The sequence below is a fragment of the Eretmochelys imbricata genome, chromosome 1 (assembly GCF_965152235.1).
Source record: "Eretmochelys imbricata isolate rEreImb1 chromosome 1, rEreImb1.hap1, whole genome shotgun sequence".
Taxonomy (NCBI): domain Eukaryota; kingdom Metazoa; phylum Chordata; order Testudines; family Cheloniidae; genus Eretmochelys; species Eretmochelys imbricata.
The window spans coordinates 222,537,535-222,563,845 of NC_135572.1; the positions used below are offsets into that span (position 1 = coordinate 222,537,535).

At 48.0% G+C, this 26,311-nt stretch overlaps 1 pseudogene; it reads left to right on the plus strand.

Annotated features, from left to right (window-relative positions):
* Positions 1 to 26,311, plus strand: part of LOC144268954 (antigen WC1.1-like) — a 47,268-nt pseudogene that overhangs the window by 11,645 nt on the left and 9,312 nt on the right.

Below are 26,311 nucleotides of genomic sequence, written 5' to 3' on the forward strand. Positions count from 1 at the left end.
GTTTGCTGTTGCATTATAACGGGATACAGATAAGGGAGAACCATGCAAATAACAGGGTTAGTTTTCTTGAAGATTAAACACTCTTATACATTTACTAATCATTTTGATCAATACTAATGCACACGTGAATGGGCCAGGCTGTGCATTTGTAAGCTTTCAGTGAGACCTGGGGCTTTGGCATGAGCTGGCACCTGGTCTGCGAGCATCACAATCAGAGTGCAGGCTCATCTGTTCGCTCCCGGCACTCTGTCCTAGGGAGACTGTCTTCCTCTATCAGGCCCAGGCAGTGCAGAAAGGAAACCTCCTGAACTGAATGTAGAAGGGACAAGAATCAGACCAGGATGAGAGGAGGAGGGTAGATTGGGACAAGGAGCCTGTGGGGTGGCCGGGGGGGACAGACGGACATTCTGAGACTGGATACTGGTGAGAAGGGAGAAACTGGGGCTGGGAGAGAAAGGGGGAGATGGGAACTGGCTGGGCAAGGGGACTGGGACTGGGAGGAGGGAGGGGGAGGAGACTATTACTGGCTAGGCAGGGTAAATAGAACAAGAGTCGGGGGACAGAGACTGTGACATGCTGAGCAAGGAGGCTGGGAGCTGGGGGAGACTGGGACTGACTGGAGAAGGAGGCTGGGACTGGGAACCAGTGGGGAGGAACTGGGGGTAGGTGAGGAGAGACAGACCAGAAAAGGAGCAAGAGCGTGGGGAGAGTCTAAGACTAACTGGGCGATGAGACTGGAATAAGCAGCCAGGGTGGGGTGGAGAAGACCGAGAGCAGATTGACATGAACATTTAGTGTGTGGCAAGCTGGGGAGTAAATCTCCCCTGCTCTGGTCTGCCAGGCACTGAGTGTCCATGGGGCCCGTGCTGCCACGCTCTAACAGTTCCCTCGTGTGCTTCGATCTGCTCCCGGTTCCCAGCACTGGGGAACTGTTCATGCACAGCAGCAGGGTCCACACGGACACTCAGGGTGCAGCAGGCTAGTGCAGGGTAAATTTACACCCCAGTGATTTACACCCCGCTCTATCTGCTGGATCTCTGGGCAGAGGGGGTGTGTTCATGTAACTCTCTCCCCCTCCCAGCAGCTGTCAGGGAAGAACTCAATCAGACCCTGCTTACACCTGCCATTTCCTTGTATTTTTAAACAATAAAAAACTGGGTTGGGCAGGAACTTTATAAAAATGTGCTTTATTGTCAGGACTTTGAAACTCTGCAGAAAACAGATCGACCTTCACCAATGTAAACCCCCTAATCTGGTACTAACAACTGCTCAATGCCTTGTGCTGCCCACCGAGCAAGTGCCCAGCAGGGTGTCCCTCTCCTCTGAACCTCACCAGAAGGAGGGAGCTGCACACAAACAAAGGGGTATCAGAGCAAAAGTCCCGTCTGTGCACCTTTCTGTAAAACTGCCGCTGCATCTCAGCTGGAGCTGCACGATTGCAGTGGGAATCAAGTTCAAGTTTGTTATAGGGCGTTTGAAGGGCCAGACTGCCTAGTGGTTGGTGCCCCTGAACTCCAGCCCCTGGTTTTCAAGGTCAATTTCCTCAGTCTTTTAGGCAGTGAGGTAGGAAAACCCAGGCCCTCCCTCTCTATCAGGTCCCAGCCCAGGGTCCTGTATGCATCAACCCCTAAATAGGGGAGGCCTCCCAGCAAAGAGTCTAAATCCACTGCCCTGGGCTACTTTCTACCACTGTTCCTTTCATTTGGGGCATGGCCCCCTAGTCCCGTTTGCTGGGTGGCTTGCATACCATAGCGCCCTCTCGTGGATCTTGAGTGGCCCCATGCTGTGGTCCCAGGCTCCTTCAGGTGGGGCAGCCACAAGTTTTGTGAGACTGAACCCCACAATATCTCTGGGCTTCAGGGACCAAGTTACTTCAGTTGACAGAGGCTCCTTGGTCTCCTCCTCAGTCCCCCTTGGCCAGGGAGCCAGTGCTTACTCCCTGGTGACTGCCCCAGCTGGCAGGCTAGTGACCTTCCCCTCAAGTAGGGAGGCAGATAGCTCCTGCCGCTTCACCAGTCAGCCCTCAACTGAGCCAGGCTCTCTCCTTTTCTACACCCCCCAAGGCCTGCCATTGGCTGCAGGTACAGCGGGGTGGGGCTAGTTGGGCCCAAAGGCTCCCTTTAACCCTTGCCGTGCTGGCAGGGTACTTCCACATGCCTCTGCTGAAGGTTGGACAGGAGGATGAGTTTTTCCATGTCCCTTATAGTTATGTCCATTCTTGTCACTAATCCCTGTCTTCCCTGGATAGAGGTACAGGGCCAGCTCATAGGGCCAAACCCAGGGTTCCTTACTCAGGCTGTCAGCTATTGACTGTGATGTGAGTTTGCTTTGTCCAGACTGAGTAGAAACAGAATAAAGGACTCAGGATTGGGCCGATTAAGGATTATTCCAGAAATAACCAGTCAGCCCTCTACAAACTGCCCTGTGCACTAGATATCACTGAGAACAAACACATACGAGAGCTGTGATGTTTCTGCACCAAGCAATTTTTCAAAGCTGCTCTCCTGACTGAATACTCAAAAACTTTCCAAAAGGTGGCAGTCGTCTTCTTATATGCAGTGTTGTTGTAGCCGTGTTAGTCCCAGGATATTAGAGAGACAAGGTGGGTGAGGCAATATCTTTTATTGGACCCATTTCTGCTGGAAAGAGACAAACTTTTGATCTGACAGAGTAGAGCTGTGTGTAAGCTCAAAAGTTTGTCTCTTTCACCAACAGGAGTGGGTCCAATAAAAGATATTACCTCAGCTACTTTGACTCTCTCAACCCCTTCTCGTCCAGCTTTCACTTCTCATTTCTGGTTGGATTCATACCAAACTTTGCCAAAATCATTCTCCTTTGCCAAGGTCCCCTGCCTCAGATGGTGCCCAAGGAGTGAATCAGGGATTCAGAGTCAAAGAGGCTGTTGTCTGTAGGCCCAAGCCTCATCAGTTGCAGCAGCAGCATTGTCATCATCAGTGATCCCTCCATTCAAGGATGATCTCTACCACAGATTTACGTATGGGTCCTGAGATCACTGAGGGATCCGATCCTGGAACCATAGATCTGCCCGCAGTAGGTATAGACATTGCCTGACAGGTCAGCTGCCTGCTGGGAGAAATTTCTTTTTCTTTCCTTTCTTCTTTCTCTTTTCAACTTTGAGGGCAAGGCACTTCTCCTCGAAGCGGGCCACTGCCTGATGGAGGATGAAGTGGCATTGAGATTTGTTGGTTGCTTGGTCCTCCCACCTTCTGATATCCACATGAGTTTTCTTGAGATACGCTTTCAGTGTGTCTTTGTAGGGTTTCCTCTGATTACCACGGGATCTCCGACCATGGGTGAGCTGAGAGTAGAGGCCTTGCTTTGGGAGGCGAGAGTCTGGCATCCGCACACAATGTCCAGCCCAGCGGAGTTGATGAGTGAGGATCATTGCTTCAATGCTGGTGACATTAGGTTCAATGAGATTGCTGGTGTTAGTCCAGCGATCTTCCCTCTTGATGCAAAGCATCTTCCAGAGGCATCTTTTGTGATACATCTCCAGACTCTTGAGGTGCTGTTGATAGAGGTTTCACATCTATAAAGGAGTGTAGAAATAACAATTGTCTCCTAGACCTGGATTTTGGTGTCCTTCCGTAAGTCACGGTCTGTGAAAACGCTCCAGAGCAGTTTCCCAAAGGAAGCAGTTGTGCAATAGATCCTGTGCTGGATCTCACTGTCAATTTTTGCATTTTGAGAAAGTTGGCAACCGAGGTAACAGAAGTCCTCAACTCTCTCCAAAGTCTGTCCCTTGATGGTGATTTGTGGTAGGTCATGTATAAGGTCTTAAGCAGGCTGATGGAGCACTTTAGTCTTCTTGATACTGAGTGAGAGTCATAGGCTTCAGTAAGCTTGTGCAAAAAAATCCAGTGTGGACTGCAGGTCATTCCGAGTGTGCGTGACGACGACACAGTCATCAGCATACTAAAGGTCAGTAATGGATGCCTTGAGCAGTTTAGACTTGGAACGGAAATGTCAAATATTAATAAGCCGCCCATCCATTCTGTATTGAATGTCAACTCCAGTGGGAAGGCGGTCTTTAAAAAGGATCAAAATGACTGCTAAATACATGGAGAACAGGGTTGTGGAAATAACACATCCTTGCTTAGCCCCAGTTTTGATGACGAAAGGATCCATCTCCAGGCCATTACAGAGAATAGTGGCAGTCCTCTCATCATGAAGAAGCCTTAAGCCCTTAATACATTTTGGAGGGCAGCCAAATCTGGCCAGCACCTTCCACAGGGCTTTGTGATTGACAGAGTTGAAAGCCTTTGTCAAATCAATGAAGGCCATGTGCAGGTCCTAATTTTGCTCCCAAGACTTTTCCTGGGTTTGGTGGGCAACGAAGATTATGTCAGTTGTTCTGCGGGATGGCTTGAAACTGCACTGAGATTCCGGCAATATTTCCTCAACAAGGGGAAGTAATCGGTTTAAGAGGATACGTGTGAGAATTTTCCCTGCTGTAGATAGCAAGGCAATGCCATGATAATTTCCACATTCCAACTTATTCCTTTTTTAAAGCTGGTAACAATGTTGGCATTTTTCAAGGCTTCCAAAAGCTTCTCATTATACCACATTTGAAGAAACATGAAGCTCCCAACAGCATAGCTCTGAGGATTTTTGGAGCACACAAGCCGCTTCACCACAACAAGGTGACGGTCCCCGAAGAGGTGTTGCAGCCATGGCAAGATGTGTAACCAATAAAATTATGCTGAAATTATACTCTTGGCCGCTGTGCACCAGAGTGGCACCAGGCACTAGACCTGAGATGAGGGAGACTCTTTCCACCTATTGGGCCCAGGCAGTATGGGGAGGAAGCTACCTGAACTGAATGCAGGCCAGGGTGAGAGGGAAAGTAGATAAGGATAAGGATGCAGGGGGAATATTCTGAGCCTGGAGGCTGGTGGATGGAGAGAAAGTGGGACTGGAAAAGAAAGCAGGAGATGGGGACTGGCTGGGCAAGGAGACTGGGACTGGGGGGAGGGGGCAAGAGACTAGGAATGGCTAGGAAGGGCGATTAGGACAGGGAGTGGGTGGGGAGAGACTGTGACTTGCTGAGCAAGGAGATTGGGAGCTGGTGAGACTGGGACTGACTGGGTGTGACATTCCCCTCTGGTGTTATCCAGACCAGTGATCTGCTAGGTCACCCAATCCTTGACTCTGGGAGCCAGCCTTACCCTGCTCTGCTGTGAGAACCCCCACTCCTGGGTTGCTCACTCACTGCCTCTGGCATGTAAGCTGCTCCTTGGATTGTACAACCGAATCATACTAGCCACTATCCCCAGACACAACCTGAGGAACCTCCATCTTGCAGTGCCCAGTTATGCCCGCTGGACACTGCAAGCTTATCTGAGTTCATCAATTTAACAAAGAAATTGATATGGACCAGGCTTGTTATCCCAAGGGGAGTCCCTGACACACTTCAAACCAAACACACTGCTTCAGGTAGAATAAACAAACAAATTTATTAACTATAAAGACAGATTTTAAGTGATTATAAGACAAAACATAATGTAATGATGTTGCCTCTGGCGGGACACAGCTGAGAGTATCAATTCAGGACAAAACCAACAAGGAGTTTGGTGGCACCTTAAAGATTAACAGATTTATTTGGGCATAACCTTTTGTGGGTAAAACACCACTTCTTCAGATGCATAGAGTGAAAATTACAGATGCAGGCATTATATAATGACACATGAAGGGAAGGGAGTTACCTCACAAGTGGAGAACCAGTGCTGACATGCCCAACTTGATCAGGGTGGATGCAGTCCACTCCCAATAATAGATGAGGATGTGTCAATTCCAGGAGCAGCAAAGCAGTTTTTGTAATGAGCCAGCCACTCCCAGTCCCTATTCAAGCCCAAATTAATGGTGTTAAATTTGCAAATGAATTGTAATTCTGGTGTTTCTCTTTGATGTCTGTTTCTGAAGTTTTTTTGTTCAAGTATAGCTACTTTTACATCTGTTATAGAATGTCCAGGAAGATTGAAGTGTTCTCCTACTGGCTTTTAACACCATTAATTTGGGCTTGAATAGGGACTGGGAGTGGCTGGCTCATTACAAAAGCAGCTGTTGCTAATCCTTTAGAAGCTAAAATCTAAAGATGTATTCATAAAAAGAAAGAAATGTAGATGAGCGCTAAAACTGGTTAAATGGAATCAATTACATACAGTAATGGCAAAGTTATTTTTTCAGGCTTGTAGCAGTGATGGAATAAAGTGCAGGTTTAAATCAAGTCTCTGGAGTACATCCACAGCTTGGATGGGTCATTCAGTCCTTTGTTCAGAGCTTCAGTTTGTAGCAAAGTTCCTCCAGAAGTAAAAAAGCAGTATTGAAGACAAAATGGAGGGGTTTCGAGGGCCTTTTATATTCTTTCCCTTTGTTCTCCTGTGCAAAATCACAGCAACAAGATGGAGTTTGTAGCCACCTGGGTAAGTCACATGTCCATGCATGACTCAGTTTGCAGGCAGCAGCCATTCCTCACATGCCACCTTGAACATCTCAGGAAGACTTCTCATATGTGGATTGGAGTCTCCCAAGGTCCATTGTTAGTTAAGTGTTTCTCGATTGAGCACTCAATCTGCAAATTCCTTTCTCAAGAAGCTGACCAAATGCTTCACTAATGCTACTTAATGACAAGTTTCAGAGTAGCAGCCCTGTTAGTCTGTATTCTCAAAAAGAAAAGGAGTACTTGTGGCACCTTAGAGACTAACAATGCATCCGATGAAGTGAGCTGTAGCTCACGAAACCTTATGCTCAAATAAAGTTGTTAGTCTCTAAGGTGCCACAAGTACTCCTTTTCTTAATGCTACTTAGAATCAAACACATTGAGAAACAAGTACATAGCCAATATTCATAATTTCAACTACAAAATTGATACATGCATACAGATAGCATAATCATAACCAGCAGATCAGAACCTTTCCATAGACACCTCACACGACAACCTTTGTACAATATTTGTTGCAAATGTAACACAGTGGTTGCAACAATGATTTATACAGTCACAGTTTATGTCAATACATAACAGATAACAAGTCAGATTTGGTCAAAAGAAATAAAAGCAAAACCCATTCTAAGCTGATCTTAACACTTTCAGTGCCCTTACAAACTTAGATGTTTCTCACCGCAGGCTTCCTGGTTACTCTTCAGCCTGGCTCTCCCCTTTGATCAGCGCTTCAGTGGCTTGGTGTGGTGGTGTCTGTAGATGTAGGTGGAAAAGAGAGGAAGACCATGGCAAATGTCTCTTCTTTTTACCATGTCCTTTCTGCCCCCATGGTTTTGCCCCTGCCTCCCCCCTCCTTTTCAGAGTGAGGTGAGCATTACTGAATCTCTCCAAGGAAGATTGAGCAATTCCCCTGGTTTGGCCTCATGCTGGTGAGTCATTCATTGTAACTCCCTTCCTGGACAATGGCTGTTCATTGGTTGATTGATATCCTGCCCAGGCATTGGTTACTTTCCTTGCTGTTGCCTCTGGGGAGCTCATATCTGGCTGATTCCCCAATTTACAGCATGTTTTAGTGACAACCATACCACACAATTCTCATAACTTCATATGCATTAATGATCTACACATATGAATAGAGAAATGACTTTCAGCAGATCATAACCTTTCCCCTGATACCTTAGAAGGCATGCTTTATATGTAAGATCACAATTATATTAAAATGAGGATTATGGGGGTTACAGCACACCCCCCACCCCAAAGTATAGAATGCCACACTGGGTGAGGAGTCTGGGACTGGGAACCAGTGGGAAGGAACGGTGGTGGGTGAAGAAAAACAGATCAGATCAGGAACCAGGGTGTGGGGGGAGTCTAAGACTAACTGGGCAAGGAGACTGGAATAAGCAGTCAGGGCGGGGTGGGGAGACTGAGAGCAGATCGACATGAACATTTAGTTTGTGGCAAGCTGGAGTGTAAATCTACCCTGCACTGTCCTGCCAGGCACCAGGTGCCCATGTGGATGGTGTGGCTGTGCACTAAGGCCTTGTCTACACTGCTGCTTAAGTTGATGTAAGTTACGTCACTCAGGGGTGTGAACCCCTGCCCCCCGCCTCCCCCAGAGCAACGTAACTGACATCAACTTAAAGCGTTGTCCACATCTCACTATGTCAGTGGAAGACGCTCTCCCACCAGCAGAACTTCTGCCTCTTGATGAGGTGGGCTCATTGTACGGACAGGAGGGCACCAGAGGCGTAGCCCGGTGGAGAGAACAGGGGGAGCGGACAGATAAAAAAGCCCCACCTGCTTGTACTCACCCGGCGGCGCTCCGGGTCTTCGGCGGCACTTCGGTGGCGGGTCCTTCACCCGCTCCGGTCTTCGGTGGCACTGAAGGACCCCCCGCCACCGAAATGCCGCCGAAGAGCAGAGCGAGTGAAGGACCCACCGCCGAACCCACCACTGAAGCCCTGGAGCGCCGCCGGGTGCGTAAAAATTGAAAAGGCTCCAAAAAATTAAAAAGGCTCCACTTCTGCTCGGTGGGAGAGTGGCCGCTGCCCCGCCCCCCCCCCAGCTACGCGACTGGAGGGCTTTCTCCCCTCGACGTCACCCGTCTTCACCAGACGTGCCCAATCGGCGGCGCTGCATCGACACAGTGGCACTGATCTTCCGTTTTTTCAGTTTGCTTTTTTAAAACCTTAAAACGTTCCATTACTTTTAAGGAACATTCAGTTTGCAAAGTTCAGGGATAAAGAATAAGGAAATAGCAGAATTAAAGTTGTCTTTGCAGCTCTATTTTGGCCCATCTTTACGTATGCGTTAAGATTCAGTCTTTCATGACAGGATAACTTGCTATTTTCTCCACAGGACCCCTGCTTCATTCAGCACACAGAACTGACAGTGCTCTGACTCAGGGTTGTGGAGTGAAGGAGGCTGTTGTCTACAGGACCCCTGCCTCATTTGTTGCAGACGCTGTGAAGTGTGCTGTGTGTGAGGCAGGGGATTGCAGAAGGAGAAAGGAGGGTCTCTTGTTAAGGCAGCTGAATGGTGCCCTGGAGAATTAGAGTCTATCCCTGCCTCTGCCACAGAGTTCCTATGTGATGCTTGGCAAGTCACTTCAACCAAATGTTTCACAGGTGGTCATTAATTGTCTGTACCTCATTTTATGGGTGGCCCCCTTGAGACCATGCACATCTGAGCTGAAGAAGTGCTGAGCACCCACAGCTCTAAACTGAAGGCAGTGGGAGCTGTGCTGCACAAGCCTAAGTCCTCTCAAAAGCCAGGACATGAGTATCTCAGGTTGGGCACCCAAAATCACTGGACACTTTTGATAATTTTGGCCATAGAGTGTCTCTGGGCTTTGGTTCTCCATGTGTAAAATGGAGATAATAACACTTCCCTACCTCCCCAGTGTTGTCAGCTGTTGGCTGTGTGTGTTTTCAGCTCTGCGCAGACAGCTGACGCAGCAGGCCTTGACCAAACTGCCTAAGAAGACCACAGACTCGGTTCAGTGGCAAAGGCCCTCGTTCAGGTTTATTGCTGACGAAGGACGGTACTAGCTCCCCGGATCAACGTCTACAGTTACACTGGCACATGTAGGCCCCTTACCATGGGCTTGGCTCAGTGAGTGGCGAGACTTTCCACTCCCCACTCACCCCCTGCACCCAGGCCAGAAAAAGACACCCGCCCCCGTGACCTGTCTTTTGTACTGTGATAAAATCAAGTTACACATTCCCCCTCTGATGTGGCTAGTAACCACCCTTGACCTTGTCCATGTTGGTTTGACCAAAACATCTCTATCCATCACCCTGTCACCCTGACCTTATCTTTCGGAGGGAGTAATTTTTCCCTTTCACCATCTTTGGGGAGTGTGTTTACACCATAACCCTGTCTCAGGGGTTCTGGTCCCACCCTTCTGGAAGGTGTTTATGCAAGTGCCAGTGCCGAGCACTTCTCATGAGTGTTTGTGGTTTTGCAACACCAACCATGCCTTTGCCAGGTTCATGCTCTGGACAATGGACCCGCACGCACAGTCACAAAAGGGGCTAATGAAGGTTTCACAGGCAAGTACAAGTCTGGCATTCTGAATGTCTGAGTGCTTCACTCTGTAAACGTTAACTTTCTTTCTGATTCATAGCTGTATAGATTTTAAGGACAGAAGGGAGCATTAGATCTAGTCTGACCTCCTGGGAAACAAAAACAATAGAATTTAAACGAATTACTCCTGTACTTCATCTGAACTTGTTTTTGGCTGAAGCATATCTTCCAGAAAGGCACCCAATTTTGTTCTGAATACTTCAGGAGGTGGAGAATGTTCTGCTTCTTTTGGTAGTTTGTTCCAATGTTTCATCAGTAGTACTGGAAACATGCATGCCTTGCCTCTAATAGGAATGTGTCTGTCTTTAACTTCCATCCATTGGTTCTTGTTATGCCTTTCCCCACTAGATTGAGAAGACCTTTACTATGCAGTGTTTTGTCCATGTGAAAATATCTAAACACTGAAATCAAGACACGTCTCGGTCATCTTTTTGATAAGCTAAACAGATTGACCTCCTTAAATCTCTCACTGCAGGGCACATTTTGAAGCCCTGGAATCATTATTGTGGATCTTCTCTGCACCCATTCCAATTTTTTAACATCCTTCTTACAATGTGGACACTAAAAGCAGATGCAGTATCTGTCTCCACGGTGCTGTACACAGAGGAAAAATCACCTCCCTACTGGAGCTCGTTGGAAATTATCTGGCAAACTAGAGTTTCATTGGAAAATGCCAGTTTGTTGAACTCAACATTTATCATGAAAGTGAACTGGGGTTCAATGAACTTTCTCGAAACCACAAGCACGATCTGGTGGAAATATCCATGGTTCCCTGCCAGGTTCCCTGGGGGCTTCTGTTTGTCCTGTCATGCAGATTGTCCCGGGGCTGGGTACTCCAGTCTTCTATGATCTGCAGCTCTGGGGCAGCCCCACCATACAGATTGCCCCAAAATTGGAGACCCTAGTCTTTCTAGGGTGTGGGCTCCAGGGAAGCCCTGCCAATGCTTTCAGGCTCTCTGCCATGGGATAGGAACCTGCAAGCCCTGGGAGCCCCAGCTCTAACCAAGGCTCGGCTCCAGGGTCTGCATCAGGGATCCTGGAAGTCCCGGGATGGATTCTGGTGTCCTAGGGTCTGTGGCTCGGGGCAGCCCTGCCTTGCAGAATGTCCCGGACTGGGCTATTTGCCTATTTTGGCTGCCAGCTGGCCAAGGAGTCTGGAAGCTCAGGGGTTCCCAGTCCAGGGCAGGCCACATGATGAGGCTGCCCCAGAGCCAGCAGTGGCTCTGAGAAATTGACATGCTTGTCCTGATGTTAACAGTGGTGAAACTGACAAGAATGTCAGTGTCACTCCGCATCTGTTGGGGTTCCTGGGAGCAAATTTCAAAGTTGGATACACCGTGGGTTGGAATTTCCAAAACAAAATTTTAGCCGGATTTCCAATTTGCAGGAAATTTTAAAATAGTGACATTTCCTGTACACTGGAAATCCTGCATTTCAGCCAGCTGTCCTCATTGCTCCCCTCTTTCTACATCCAAGGATCACCTTCGCCGTTTTTGCAGCAGCATCACACTGGGAGCTCACGTTCAGTTCTTTGTCTACTATGACCCCTGCAAACAACATGGGCTATATCTGTATTTCTGTGACTATTACGTGCACCTCAGTTCCTTTTACTGCTATTTTCACATTTCCTTCAGGGGTTCAAAGGGTAACCCCCGTCTGAGCTCCCCACATGTCCCAGGACGGCAGACAATGGTTTCATAGAACCCAGTTACTGGTATTTAACTAACAATACAGGTGTCAGGGCTTTGGAACTTTTGCATCTGCCCAAGCTGTGCACAAGTCCCCTTCCTTGGGATGGGCCCCTGAGATGAGAAATCTTAAACAGAGAGCTTGGGAATTGTTAACAGGGGAGCCCTGAGGAACAGAGGGGGTGAGGCAGGTTCTGTAGGGAGGGAGACTATAACACAGTCTCCAGGAGCAGGGGTTCCTTGGATAAGCTGAGTCAGCCTGGGTTTTGAGGGAAAAGCTGAGCTTTAGGTAAGACATAGGCCTGTAGGTCTTCAGTTGCTTTATTCTTTTCTCTGTGATTTCTGTGTTCCTGTGGATAAATAAAAAATAACACTGTCCTGGGTTCAGTACTCGTCAATATTTTCATAAGTGACTTGGTTGATGGAGTAGAGAATACTAGGACACAATTTGTGGGTGACACGAAGCTGAGAGGGGTCGCAAGCTCTTGGGAAGGAAGGGTTGAAAATCAAAATGATCTTGATAAACTGGAGAATTGCTCCAAAATCAGCAAATTGAAATTCAGTAAAGACAAGTGCAAGGTATGAGACTTAGGAAGGAAAAATCAAATAAAAAAAAATGGGGAATAACTCTCTAGGTAGCAGTTCTGCAGAAAATGATCTCGGAGTTATAGTGGATCACAATCTGAAAAGTTGTGATCCTCTTGTGAAAAAGAGAAATGTCATTCTGAATTATATTAACAAGAATGTTATATGTAATACACAGGAGGTAATTGTCCCTCTCTACTTAGCAATGGTGTGGTCTCAGCTGGAGTACTGTGTCCATTTTTGCTCATCATTGTTTAAAAAAGATAAGGACAAATTGGAGAACGTCCAGAGGAGAGCAACAAACAGAGTAAGAGGTTTAGAAAACATGATCTATGAGGAAATGTTGAAAGAATTGGACATTTTTAGTTTAGAGAAGAGCAGACTGAGAGGTGAACTGATAACAGTCTTCAAATAACTGAAAGATTGTTTGTTAACTGTTGTCCACATCCACCAAGGGTAGGACTCAACAATCATTTTAGATTGCAGCAAATGAGATTCAGATTAGATATTAGAAAAAAGTTTTGAACTATAGGGATAATTAAGGACTGGAACAGGGTATGTAGGGAGGTTGTGTAATCCCCATCATTGGTGACTTTGCACAAAAAGTTAGACAAACATCTGTCGGGGTGGCCTAGGTATATTTAAACCTCCCTTGGTGTGAGGAGATGGACTAGATCACCTCTTGAGGTTCCTTCCAACCCTACACTTCTCTTATTCTGTGGTTTTATCAGCTCTTGAGGCCTGCTGATATAAAAATAGTAAAGGCTGTTTAACTTCCTCCTGAGTTACCAATGGACTGAAGAGTAGTTTATCCTTTTCACATAATATGATACATCCTGTTTCTATTCAAAATCAGAAATATTTATTGAATACTTCTGCCTTTTCTTCATCGTTGTTAACAATTTTACCATCTTGATTTGCAGTGGAACTCCACCACTGTTAGGATTTTTTGTTTGTTCCTAGTATAAAAATGCCTTGTGAATCTCCTTAGTGCAGCAACCCATGATTTTTTCCCTGATATCATTAGCTTCCCTTATCAATTTTCAACACATTATAACATCTAATGTATATTAATTGTTATGTAATACCACTGTTTTCCATTTGTTATATATTGCTTTTTTATTTCTAATTGTGGCCTGCATTTTGCCACTCAGCCACGATTGGGGTTCAGGCAAAATGTTATGGCTGTCGAGCATCTAACTCCCTGAGGCCCCTTTGTAAATTCCTGCCTTCATTAAATTTCTATGACACATTAAGCCCCGGCTGGTTGGAGGGCATAGTGCCTGTTCCGGACGTGTGGAAATAAGAGATGGAGAAACATGGAGCACAGTCTGTGATGCCCACTTTGATCTCAAAGCCGCCAGCGTTATCTGTAATGAACTACAATGTGGAACAGCTCTGTCTATCCCAGGAGGAGCTCACTTTGGAGAAGGACATGGACCAATGTGGATTGAAGCATTCCGGTGTGCGGGGAATGAGTCCCACCATGCGTACTGTCCCCAGATATCGCACATCAGTCAGACCTGCTCACATGCAAATGATGCTGGAGCCATATGCTCACGTAAAAATTCAATGCAAGGTTTTTAAAATCCCAGTGATGTGAATTCTAGATTAGGGTGAAGCAATATACAGATCTCACTGTGTAGAGAGCTAGGGTAATAGGATGGCACCAGCTTCTCGTAAAACACAAATGATCCAAGATAAATAGAATCAGATCAAATCCCCCCTGACTTTCCTTTCTTTAACTGTTTGGTATAAAATAGCTCCAAGGCTCCCTCTCTAAACCCCTTCTCCCTTCTCCCCTGGGCACACAGGGTTCCGTCTGGTGAACGGCAGCACAGCGTGCTCAGGGAGGGTGGAGATCCAGGTTCTTGGTGCCTGGGGAACCCTCTGTGACTCACGCTGGGATTTACCGGATGCCAACGTTCTCTGTCGTCAGCTCGACTGTGGCTTCGCTGTATCAACCCCAGGAGGAGGGTATTTTGGGAAGGGAACTGGCTCTGTCTGGACAGACACATTTCACTGTAAAGGGACTGAACTCCATTTGGGCCATTGCCCTGTTACTGCCCTGGGAGCCTCTCAGTGCTCCCACAACAATGATGCCGGTGTGGTTTGCTCAGGTAAGTGTAATGCTGGATTAATGGCACTGGCCCCTCAGTGTGTGACACTGACCCTAGAGCGGGGAAACCTCAGGGCACAGCAAGGGGAGAGGGAGCTAGATTCTAAACCACGTATAATAATGGTAAATGTATTAAAAATAAAATTAAAGTAAACATGACCACAAAAAGAACAGTGATGACCCAGTAATGCCCTGGATTCTCCAGTAAAAACATCAGCAACTCTGTCCTTCCGCCGGGCAGTGGAGCAGGGGCAGCCCTTTGTCCTTCGGGTTTCATAAATGTCACCGATTCACTGTTCTCATCCTTCTCCAAATCACTGCTGTAGTAATTAGAGGGGGAGCTACTAGCAATTCCCAAGATGGAGGTTACATCACACTTTCTCTGATCAAATACTCATACCACCAGCTCTTGAGAAGATTGTATGCCTTCATTGTCTGCAGCAGGCCTTTGCAATTTGGCAAGGGATCAGTGCTGGGGCCAGGGAAGTGCCCTGCCCTAGTGCAGGGAAATCCCTTCCAGGTTTGGCTGAATTAGAAACTGCGGAAAATAAACTTTTCTCTTCTCTCACTTGAGTTCCTGAGGGTATTTTTGGGAGCTTGCCACAGAGAAAGTAGCACTTTATCTCACTTTGGTTTTTTTCTAACTTGTTCACACCTTTGCAGTTGAAAAAACCTCAGAAAGATTCCCCACCCCAGCCAGCTTTCTTACACTTTTCTTGATTTTTGCCAATTTTTTACAGTGGCAGAAAAGATGAAAAAGCAGAAAGGGGGAGAAAGGGGGAAAACCTGTAAACCCAAATATGAAAAGGAAAATTGATTTTTGCATTTTCGAAAAGTTAAAATGAATCAACGTTTTCGTTAGAATCTAAACAAAAATGCTCCTTCCATTTCCGCATGCCAGTCTCTCGGGTGTGTTTGGAAGCTGAAATCCTGCATGACCACACAGTACTTAGCAGGGAGAATGTTGGGTTGTCAACCAGCTCTAATATTTACCTCACATAAAAACGTTAACAAATTAAACAGTGTTATTAGTCAAAGCCAAAGGCACAAGAATTAGGAAATATCAGAATTAAGATTACCCGTGCAATGTTCATTCAGCCCCCCCTGTTCATCTACATTATGACACAGTCTAATTGCATGCACACGTCCTGTTATTCCTCTCCATCCCACCAGCTCCTGCCTCCTTCAGTGCCGTGGGAGGATGGTGCTCAGGGGATGGAGGAGCTGGAGAATCTTTGTTTTTATCCTCATCATTCAACCTGTGACCCAGGGCCTTATTCGCTCTACAGACCGTACAAACACTGCACTGAGTACAGAATTCTTCATTTCTTCATGGGCTTTTCCGTGGTCTCCTCACCGTAGTATCAGAGTGCACTACAAGCATTAGTGAATTTGTCTTCACAACACCACTGGGAGAGAGCAGACTGTTATAATGCCATTTCAAAAGTGACGTAGGCACTTAGAAGCCCAAGAATAACATTTTCAAAAGTGCCTAAGTGACTTAGGGACTTAAATCCCATTTTCTCCAGTGATGTAGGAGCCCAAGAACCCTGGAGACTTCACCTTCTTGTAGCCTAAATCACTGCTGAAAATGGCACTTCGGCTCCGACATCATTTAGCTGCTTTTGAAAATGTTACATACAATGATTAAAGCCAAACTTCCAAACTTGCTACTTATTTGGGATGATTGGGCACCAACCTGAAAGCCTCAGGGCCTGATTCTTCAGAGTGCTCACCATTTCTGTAGAGCTTTATGTGTTCAAAGTACTGTCCAGACATTGATAAACCCTCACCAAACTCCAAAGCTCTATTTTACAGCTGGTGAAACCGAGAGAGAAAAGCAAAGTGACATGCCCAAGGCCACCCAATGAGCCAGCCGCGGAGCCAGGATAAAGCTGAATATTTTGACTCGCAGCCCTGTGCTCGTTCCAGCCGATCATGTTGCCTGACTGTAGAAGAGCGGAGCAGCCACACCTTGTCTTGACCCGAGCAGCAGTTGTGAATACTCAGTACTTCTGCAAATCAGACCCCATAAAAATTGGCTTCAGAGACCTGCTCAGCATCACCTGTGAAGTCTGCGGCAGAAACAGGAACAGAACTGAGCTCGACTGAATGACGGTCACTGCTCTTAACAAGAGCATCCTAGTTCTTCCTGCGCTCCCCTGCTTGTTCTCTTCAGGCCTTCCAGTTTCTAAAGTGAATGAGGCAGGGGCCATACAAGCAACAGCCTGATGCTGCACAACCCCGATTTATCCATCCTGGGCACTGAAAGTGGCCAGGGTCCTGCGGGAAAATAATTCACTAGAAAATTAATTTTAGTGGCCAGCCAATCTGGTTCCCTTGTGGCTAAATGGAGCCTGTGTTATGGGTCTATAGATCCGTAGAGTTTTAAGACCCAAAAAGGCCATTGTGATCATCTGCTTCTCCCCTCACCACAGGGACCCCTCCTGCTTAGTGAAGTTTCAGCTCCCCTCTCTGTCCCATCTTCAGATCCATGTACAGAGTCTCCATAGGGCTCCTTGCCTGACTGGAACTGGGATCTTTAAAGAGAAACCTACTGCAGAAGCCCTGGATTTCAACCTTCTTCCTAATAATGGGCACGTAGCTTCCAGGACTGTCCCCCACAGAGCCCAGAGTCACTGGTGCTGTTACACACCATGACTAAGCCTATGTGGCCCTGCCCAGACCTCTCAACAGACGTCTACTCTCCTCTTTACAACTAATACCTTTGTACCCTTGAGGAAAAAAACCTCGCAGTTCTCATACTTCTTACAGAGGCTGCTACTGACATTCCTAACTAAATTCCCTGCAGCCCTGCCCTGCCTCTCCTAACTAGCTACCCAGCCCAGACCCTGGTTCTTGGCGGGAACTCCTCAGCACATGAAGATGCTGATTTCTCCCTACAATTGCTGGAAGGAGAATCCCTTCTAAGGAAAAGCACCTGGTCCCTTCCATACGAGCTCCATCCACCATGATACCATGTGGCCTTCCTGAGGGGCTGTGGTATCCAGTTATACCCATGAGCCTCCTCGGAAAACCCCAAATCTACTCTCTACCCTCATACTACACTGGCTGCATGCAGGCATTCTCCTGCCCAATCTTAGGGTGAACTCCTGGTTCCATTGAAATCAATGGAGGTTTTTGCATTGCCTTCAGTGGGGCCAGGATTTCACTCTTAGCCTTGAAATGTTATTTGGGTTCCAAGATCCTTGAGCTGTTTGGATCCAGTGCACACACACTGCACCCGTCAGGTTGCCATACTAGTACATACTGTGCTCAACACAGCCAGTGGGTGTGCCCTGCACTGACTCTGCTGTTGTCTTTTCACATTGTCCTGGCTCCACCTGTGCCTGACTCAGTAATTCCTAACTTACCACCTTGCTGTAGGACTCTCTGATTCTGAGACACACGCAAACATTGAGATTCACATCCGAAGGGAGTCACAATATCCACCAACAGAGAATGTCCTCTTCCCCTCACCCCCCGCCCCCACAACCTGCTTAGTGTGGTGTGAATTGATCAGCTGGAATCTTACCTTGGACTCAGAGATGACACCACACTTCAGGGGACAGCTCCAGTCAGAACCACCAGTGCCGGGAACCATCTAACACTAGGAGCTCCTGCACTGGACTCAGGGGAACCAAGAAAGTTGCCACCTTCTGCGTAAGGATCAGAGGGAACGAAGTAAATTCACCAACAATAACCTGTTCCTGACCATCATGAGCCCTGCTCTTCCATTGGCCAAACTCCCCCAAGGCAAACTTGCCTAAATCATTCACGACCCACCTGCTAAGTGCTTGTGCAGACACCGTTCACTTGCTTCCAGGCATTTAAGCCTGGATAAAGTGACTACAAATCTCAGCAGCCGTTCCACCACCACACAGAGAGACTATTTTCCCAATCAGTAATCTGCAGGAATTCCCTCGCTCACTCATTTAGAGCAGCTGCTAGCAAGCCCCGCTGTCGAGCTCAGAGTGTTACAATCCTTACAGCACCTTCTACTTATAGAGTCAAAAAATAAGTGTCTTCTGACAGAGGTGGTTCCCTTTAACTCTGTGACACACTCTGATCACTGGGTGATAACTTCTTATTGAGAAACAGTCCATAATTTCATGCACACTCTGTATTATTTCTAGTGTATAACAGAGAGTGTTATTCAATGTATTTCCCATCTCTCGTGAGCCCAGGTCTCTCTGAATCACTCAGACTGCTGAATGGAGAGAGCCGGTGCGATGGTAGAGTGGAGATTTCCCTCCGTGGTGTGTGGGGCAGAGTGCTGGATGACCAGTGGGACATGAATGATGCCAGCGTGGTGTGCAGGCAGCTCCAGTGCGGAGTTGCTGAGAAAGCTTGTAACCCCCCTAAATCTGAGCGAGGAACAGGCCCCGTGGGGCTGAAAAGTGTCCGATGTGGAGGAAATGAGACTCATCTGACTCTCTGTGACAACTCCACGTCTGAGACAGCCCAGGCAGGAATTGCTGAGGACGTCGGTGTCGTTTGCTCAGGTGATTCATTTCCCAATCTAACAAACATTTTCTGTTCAGTAGGAAAATATATATTAACAGCTGGGATCCATCTCTGCAGGGAGCTGGCGGATCAGACTGGTGAATGGGGCAGGTCGCTGTGCCGGGAGAGTGGAGATTTATTACAATGGCAGCTGGGGGACAGTCTGTGATGATTTCTGGGATCTGTCAGACTCCAATGTTGTTTGCAAACAACTGGGATGCGGACGCGCCATCAATGCAACTGTCTCTGCTTATTACGGGGAAGGATCCGGGCAGATCTGGCTGGACGATGTGAACTGCTCTGGGAAGGAATCCGATCTGTGGGCGTGTCCTTCCGGGGGCTGGGGCCAGCACAACTGCAGACACAAAGAGGACGCGGGAGTTCTCTGCTCAGGTGTGGTTTGTGAATGCTCTTCTGAGCCTGGTTACCAGGCAATTTAATGGAGGGGGCAGATGTTTAAGGAGCTCGCTGAGAGTGATACTCTCCCCGACTGTCTCTGCCTCCTTTTCCCCAGTGTAATTACCTGCCAGGGTCACCATTAGAAAGTCCTCATCTCCCTCCCAGAGGTATCGGAGATATTGCAAGATTTCCCTAATGTTAGAAGGCTGCGTCTCAGGTGTCTGAAGGAGACTGTATCATGGAAAGCAGTGACTGAAAAGGAGGTAGGGTCCTAGTGGAGAAATACCTGAACATGAGCTCCCAGTGCCATGTGTGGCAAAACAGGCTAATGCGAACCTTAGATGTTTGAACAGGGGAGTAGGAGTGGGGATTAAATTTTACTGTTGTATATGGCACTGGTGAGACAGATACTGGAATACTGTGTCCAGTTCTGATGCCCACAAAAATTGGAGAGGGAGCAGAGAAAAGCCACAAAAGTGATCTCATGGTTTGAATAAAAACCTTATGGTGAGAGATTTAAGATGCTGAATCTGTTCATCTTAACAGAAAGATCAAGAGGTAACTTGATTACAGGGCATAAGTTCCTTCACAAGGAGAACATACCACTTACTGAAGGATTCTTTAATCTAATGGAGAAAGACAGAACAAGAGTCGACAGCTGGAAGCTGTAACCAGACAAATTCACATCAGAAATAAGGCCCACCTTTTTCACGGTTAGGGTGATTAACCATCAGACCAAACTACCAGGGAAATGGTGCATTCTGCATCTCTTGTAGTCTTCCTGTCTAGACTGGATGCGTTTCTGGAAGCTAGGCTTATGTCAGACTCCATTTATTGGGATCTATGCAGGTGCTTTACAGAAGGTCAGACGGTTTGATCTCATCATCCCTGTCATGCTGTCTGGAGCGGCTCACAGCTCTGAGTGCCCACCTCCGGGCAGACTGTGAAAAACAAGCAACTCCCCGAACTGGTGCTTTGTTCTATAATTAGATTTCACCAAACCAGTAACAGATGTGAACTTCTGGGTCACTACATCAAGCCTACCATGGGGTCACAGACAGTCCTCTTAGACCAGTGGTCACCAACCGGTCGATTGTGACTGATGGTCGATCCTAGAGCATCTCCCACTCAATCACGATCTCCAGTGGCACAGCGCGGCTGCCGCTAAGATAGGCCCCCTGCCTGTCCCGGCCCCACACCACTCCTGGCAGTGGCCGGCTTGCCCCTGGAGGCAGGGGGACAGGGGTCTCCCTCCGTGCGCTGCTCCTGCCTGCAAGCACCGCCCCCCAGAGCTACCATTGGGCGAGAATGGGGAGCTGTGGCCAATGGGAGATGCAGGGGTGGTGCTTGCAAAGAGAGGCAGCGTGAGGAGCCACATGCTGCCTTCCGGCCCCACAAATAGGGGCTGCAGGGACGCGTTGGCCCCTTCTGGGAGCGATGTGGGGCTGGGGTAGGCAGGGAACCTGCCTTAATGGGTAGGCGGGGAACCTGCTACGCTGTGCCACCGACCGGGAGCCACCACAGGTAAGTGCTGCCTGCTGGGAGGCGGCACCCCGACCCCCAGCCCTGATTCCCCTCCCAGAGCCAGCACCCCAAACCAGCCCTGAGCCTCCTCTCAGAACCAGCTCCCCATACCCCCTCCTGCAGACCGATCCCCCTCTTACACCCAAGCCCCAGCCCTGACCCCCTTCCCAGAGCCATGACCCTGAACCCCTCCTGCACCCCAACCCCCTGCCCCAGCCTTGTGAAAGTGAGTGAGGGTGGGGGAGAGCAAGTAACTCGGTGGGGTCAAAGCGATGGGAGGAGGCCTTCTGCATGTATTGCTCCATGGGTGTGATAAGGCGATTAACCAATTGTGATAATCCTTGATGGCCCATCTGATTTTGATAGTCATTGGGGATGGATAGGGGCGATGATTCCCATGCCTGAGTTCACAAATTCAGAGCAAACATTTTCAGTTATAAAGCAACATTTACATATTTTCTTGGAGCACGGACCACAGACATTACAATTGAGATTAATGCCTGCAGCAACTAACAACCATTTCATAGACTCTAAACACAAAATACATTCTTACAAGATTAACACATGTTTTGAGCAAAACTAACATACATGTGACCTGGTCAGTTCTTAGCTAATGCCTGCAGCCTGGGCAAGAGCTGGCATCTGGCCTGCCAGGGTCAGAATCTTTTCGGGCGTCAATCTATTACAACCTGTATGTAGCTGCTGGTAAATGGTGGCCTTCCAGAGATGTCCACTGTATTTCTAATGGGCCTGTGGTGCCTAAAGGTGTCTCTGATTCTTGGAGTGATTCTCTCTGACACTTGCTCCTGCAGAATGATGCACAGAATTGTTAGCAATCAATGGGATTTCACTCTTCAGACCCCAGTTCATTTCAGAATCAGATGATTTAAAATCCCCTTTTGTGCATTTCCTTCTAGAGTTCACAGATCTGAGGCTGGTGAGCGACAGTGACTGTGCTGGGCGGCTGGAGGTTTTCTACAACGGGACGTGGGGCAGCGTTTGCTCCAATGCGATGTCTGGAGTCACTCCAACAATTGTCTGCAAACAGCTGAACTGTGGGGACGGAGGGCAGATTGCAAGAGACTTTGAATATGGACCAGGTTCTGGTCCCACGTGGCTGGACCACATTGCATGCAGTGAGCAGCACGGTTCCCTCTGGCAGTGCCCGTCAGAGCCCTGGGATCCAAACTCATGTGATAACCGAGCAGAAGAGACCCATATTTCTTGCACTGGTAAATCTGAAACTACCTGCATGCGCGTGTGCACACACACGATCGCGATGTGTTTAATTAATTGAAGGGTTAGCATAGAACGTGTTGTTGTTGTTCACGTCTCAGCGCAGTGTTTAAATTCTCAGCACAAGATATAAGCATATTTTCATGGTCTTTTATAGGAACAAGCATTTGTCTGATTAACAACAAACATGGAAGTTAATCAATTCATTATAATAGAGACCGGTGTTACACAGTGAGATAAGGTAGTCTGAGAGCCAAGAAAAGCCTCTCCCTAGAGACCGTCATGAAGCAGCTCTGTGCTTATTAATCCTTTTGGGATTAACGATCAGAGATGGGCCCAGGCTGTGCAGTTTGGGTCAAGACTGGAATCCCCCACAAGTCTGGGTGCATGTCGGCCTGTGTGTCTGAGTAACAGCTGAATAGCAAATTAATTAGGTATTAAATAACCCAAAGTTCACATTTCAGTTCATACAGTGCTGAAATTAGGGGGTTAAAATACAGATAAATTCTACTCCCACATCACACGCACAGCCCAGTGCATTGACCTCTGCACTTTCTCTCCATAGGAAGAAAAGCAAAACCACCTCAGACCCTGTTTGTCGAATGCCCGAACTCTACAAGCTGCACAGGTATCTCTGCTTCTCACTGTTTCCCTCTTGGTCCCGAAGGACTTTCCCAGCTGTCCCAGTAACACATACGTTTTCTGCATTTCCAGACCAGGAGAAGTTACGCATCGTGGGAGGAGAGGACAGATGCTCGGGGAGAGTGGAGGTTTGGTACCGTGGCTCCTGGGGAACGGTTTGTGATGACTCCTGGGACATGGTGGATGCTAACATTGTGTGTAAACAACTGGGCTGTGGATTTTCTCTATCTGCCCTGGGCGAGGCTGCATTCGGTGAGGGGACTGGTCCCATCTGGGTGGAGACGTTGAATTGCAGAGGGACAGAGTCATCTCTCTGGGACTGTCCTGCCAAGCCCTGGGGTGAGAGTAACTGTGGTCATAAGGAAGATGCTGCCGTGAATTGCTCAGGTGAGTGACAGGAGATGTTTCTGCTACATGCTGTAATTTTCAGGTAGGAGGATGGATCAACCCCCCCCCCCCAGCCTCTTTGGTCCCAGACCAGGCCCTCCCATCTCCTTTGTGCTGGAGCATCCTGGATCTTGTGCGATGGATCCTTTCTCGGGTCAGATTGGCTCAGACATCAGTCCACAAGCACCCTGCATCCATCACAGGCCCCACTGTGCTGGTTTGTTACTAGAGTCCTCATTGCTGCACAGAGCACAAGGGACTTGAGCCCTAAATCACTAACAAACAGGCCCTTTGCTGCTGTGAAGGACTTTGTGGTGGTGACAGCTGCACAGTGCCCCCAGGGACTCTCAGAGGTGAGGTTCCCCCAGGGAACAAACACGTCACCTCCCCCTTGCTCCAGACTCCAACTCTCCTCCCTTTCCCTTTGCAGGTCTGACAGAGAGGACAGATTCTCTGAGTACCCCAGGTAAAGCATCCCCCTCCTCCCATCAAGGGTTAAATTTCCCTGGGGCTGGGTCAAGGCAGAGGAGCTGCAAGCTGCAGCCTGAGGGAAGGAGCTCCTTTCCATGGCCTGTGACATCTGAGGACAAATGATACCCGGGTGGGAGCTGCAGGCCCTGCTGAGCAGGAGGATTCCTGTCTTTTGGCTCCAGCTGACAGGGCAGGGCCAATGATTTAAAGAGCAGCCTGTGAGCTGCCCCCATGGTGCACAGACTCTGTCCCAGCCCATTACCCTGCTGTCCTGGGCTGTGCAATGGGTGACTGGGGAGCTCCCTGGGGGCCCCTGACTCTCACAGGATAATCTCTCCCTGTCGCATGTTCATTTCCATCCAGCTCCCCCGCGCCGCCCTCCGACTGACAGTGGGAGAGTCACGGTGCCCGTGGTCGTCTGCATTATCCTGGGGGCCCTGCTCTGCCTGGTCTTAATCATCCTGGGGGCGCAGGTGCAAAGTGCCAGGGCACAGCTCAGAGGTGAGTCCTGATTGGTGTCACTGTGTGAAATGTTTCTGCAATAGCAGGGGGGCTGCAGGGTGTCAGGGTGAGGGGCGATACCAAGCTGGGTGGGGTGGCCGAGGGTGCCTAACTCCTCTCTCATTTAATATTTCATTAACTGTCTGGCAGTGGAACTCCCCAGCCATCAAATCTGGAGATGAGACTGGCTAGGGACGGTCACAGTTTCAGAAAAGCTGCACCTGTATCCCCCCACCTTCCGGTGATCCATTCCAGGAGTGCCCAGTCAGGCCTCGGGCCTCCAGACATCACCTGTCTCTGGGTAGAACCCCCCATCCCACCTCCTACTGACCGGGGGCTTTAAGGCTGCACAGCCCCCTGCCTTCCACTGTGATACACCCAGCAAACCAGTCTGCCTACAGGCCAGCCCCATGCTGTGCGTTGTCCACAAGGGCTATGAGCAGTGTATTGCCAGCTGTCACAAGTCACCACCCAGCTCTCTCTCAGCAGACTGCACCTTGTTAGTAGGATAAAAGCCTCGCAGAGAAAACATAAAAAGAAAAGGAGGACTTGTGGCACCTTAGAGACTAACAAATTTATTTGAGCATAAGCTTTCGCGGGCTACAGCTCACTTCATCAGATGCATGCAGTGGAAAATAAAGTGGGGAGATTTATATACACAGAGAACATGAAACAATGGGTGTTACCATACAGCACTGTAACAAGAGTGATCAGGTAAGGTGAGCTGTTACCAGCAGGAGAGTGGGGGCTGGGGAATCTTTTGTAGTGATAATCAAGGTGTGCCATTTCCAGCAGTTACTGTAAATGGCCCACTTGATTATCACTACAAAAGGTTCCCCCCACCCCACCCCCCCCGGCTCTATCTGATATGCCCACATATCTATTCAGGGGACACCATCACAGGCCTAATAACATCAGCCACACTATCAGAGGCTCATTCACCTGCACATCCACCAATGTGATATATGCCATCATGTGCCAGCAATGCCCCTCTGCCATGTACATTGGTCAAACTGGACAGTCTCTACGTAAAAGAATAAATGGACACAAATCAGACGTCAAGAATTATAACATTCATAAACCAGTCGGAGAACACTTCAATCTCTCTGGTCACGCGATTACAGACATGAAAGTTGTGATATTACAACAAAAAAACTTCAAATCCAGACTCCAGCGAGAAACTGTTGAATTGGAATTCATTTGCAAATTTGATACAATTAACTTAGGCTTGAATAGAGACTGGGAGTGGCTAAGTCATTATGCAAGGTAACCTATTTCCCCTTGTTTTTTCCGACCCCCCCCCCCCTCAGACATTCTTGTTAAACCCTGGATTTGTGCTGGAAATGGCCCAACTTGATTATCATACACATTGTAAGGAGAGTGATCACTTTAGATAAGCTATTACCAGCAGGAGAGTGGGGCGGGAGGAGGTATTTTTTCATGCTTTGTGTGTATATAAAAAGATCTTCTACACTTTCCACAGTATGCATCCAATGAAGTGAGCTGTAGCTCATGAAAGCTTATGCTCAAATAAATTGGTTAGTCTCTAAGGTGCCACAAGTACTCCTTTTCTTTTTGCGAATACAGACTAACACGGCTGCTACTCTGAAACCTCACCTTACCTGATCACTCTGGTTACAGTGCTGTATGGTAACACCCATTGTTTCATGTTCTCTGTGTATATAAATCTCCCCACTGTATTTTCCACTGCATGCATCCGATGAAGTGAGCTGTAGCTCACGAAAGCTTATGCTCAAATAAATCTGTTAGTCTCTAAGGTGCCACAAGTCCTTCTTTTCTTTTTGCGGATACAGACTAACAAGGCTGCTACTCTGAAACCTGTCACTATGAAAGAAAACATAGAAAACAATAAAAAATTCCTCCACACTTACTGAATGTATCAGAAATCATCTGCCTTCCTCATGGGCAGCCTGGGAGACAATGACTCTAATCGGATCTCATGCTTCAGGGCTTCAGCCAGTCGCCCGCGGGGGTCTGGAAGGAATTTGGGGAAGCCCCTATATTTGTTTTTCATCTTGTTTTGTTTCTTGCCCTCCCCTGAAGCATGAGACATTAGCTACAGAGGGATATGTGACACTGGATGGGCTGGACCACCGCTCTGAGGTGGTATAGAGAAACCTCTTTCTAAGATGTCTCCCTGGTGTGTCTTTTCCACATACTCAGGGTCAAACCAATTGCCAGTTT